Raw genomic sequence first — 1,586 nt, forward strand, 5'->3', positions numbered from 1 at the left:
GCGTTACAGTCTCGTTATCCTCGAGTTTCTTTTTGTTTGATAGAATTTCTTTTAAGAATTTAGCATACGAAGGCATCTGAGTTATAGCTTCTGTGAAAGGTATAGTTATATTTAATTGTTTTAGAAGTTCTACAAATTTTTTAAATTGCGCTTCGGTTTTAGATTTAGCTAATCTCTAAGGGTAAAGAATTGGTGGCTTATAAGGTGGTGGTGGAACGTAAGGTTTTTCTTTTTCAGGTTCCACTTTGGTGTCGTTCTCATTTGTTTTAGTAGTTTGATCATCAGTTGATGTCTTTTTAGTTTCCTTTGGCTCTTGTTGTGACATGGGTGCGTCTTGAGTTCTAGGATCGATAGGTCCATCGTAGTTCGTTCCACTTCGCAGTGTAATCGCGTTTGCATGTCCTTTAGGATTAGGTTGTGGTTGAGCAGGAAACGTGCCAGCAGGGGCAGCAGTAGGTGCTTGTTGTTGAGCTACTTGTGAGATTTTTGTTTCTAACATTTTGTTATGTGTAGCTAAAGAATCTACTTTGTTTGATAATTGTTTTAGTTGCTCACTATTATGGATGTTTTGATTTAGGAAGTCTTTGTTGGTTTATTGTTGGGAAGCTATAAAGTTTTCCATCATGATTTCTAGATTCGACTTCCTAGGGGCGTTTTAAGCAGCTACAAGTGCTTTTTGATAGCCAGGTGGGACAACAGGTGCTTGTCCAGGCGCGTACAACGCATTGTTGTTCTTATACGAAAAGTTTGGGTGGTTCTTCCATCCAGGGTTGTACGTTTTAGAATAAGGGTTTCCTTGAGCGTAGTTTACTTGATCAGATGGGATATCAGTCAAGAGTTGACATTCAGCAACTACGTGTCCAGATAATCCACAAATTTCGCAGTTAGGTGCTACAGCAGCCGCGGTGGCTGAAGGAGTGATGGTTAAGTTCTCAATCTTTTAAGTTAAAGCGTCCACTTTAGCATTAACGCGGTCTATACCACTTACTTCGTACATCCCTCCTTTGGTTTGGGTTTTCTCTAGAGCAGCTCGCTCTCCTCCCCATTGATAATGGTTTTGTGCCATGTTCTCTATGAGGTTGTATGCTTCATCGTGGGGTTTGTCCATTAACGCTCCGCCAGCAGCGGCATCTATAGTCATTTTAGTGTTATAAAGTAAACCACCATAGAAAGTATGGATGATCAGCCATGGTTCGAGTCCATGATGAGGGAATAGTCTAAGCATGTCCTTGTATCGTTCCCAAGATTTGAAGAGTGATTCGTTATCTTTTTGGGTAAATCCGTTGATTTGACCTCTTAGCATAACAGTTTTGCTAGGCGGAAAATATCTAGCTAAGAATACTCTCTTCAGTTCGTCCCATGTAGTTATGGAATTAGAAGGCAGGGATTGAAGCCACACTCTAGCTCTATCTCTCAAGGAGAAAGGAAAGAGGCGTAACCGGATAGCTTCGGAACAACGTTGTTAGCTTTGACAGTGTCGGCATATTGCACGAACACGGATAAATGGAGATTAGGATCGTCTGTAGGGCTTCCAGAGAATTGGTTCTGTTGAACAACTTGTACCAGCGAAGGTTTCAGTTCGAAAT

The 1,586-nt window shown here is 41.0% G+C and overlaps 1 non-coding gene across 1 annotated transcript; it reads left to right on the forward strand.

Moving 5' to 3' along the window:
* Window positions 1-1,196: 1,196 nt before the first annotated feature.
* On the forward strand, window positions 1,197-1,303 carry LOC131600869 (small nucleolar RNA R71). The gene has a single exon (XR_009283473.1). It is a non-coding gene; the product is annotated as a small nucleolar RNA R71 (small nucleolar RNA).
* Window positions 1,304-1,586: the final 283 nt, after the last annotated feature.

This window comes from Vicia villosa, linkage group LG4 (assembly GCF_029867415.1).
Source record: "Vicia villosa cultivar HV-30 ecotype Madison, WI linkage group LG4, Vvil1.0, whole genome shotgun sequence".
Taxonomy (NCBI): domain Eukaryota; kingdom Viridiplantae; phylum Streptophyta; class Magnoliopsida; order Fabales; family Fabaceae; genus Vicia; species Vicia villosa.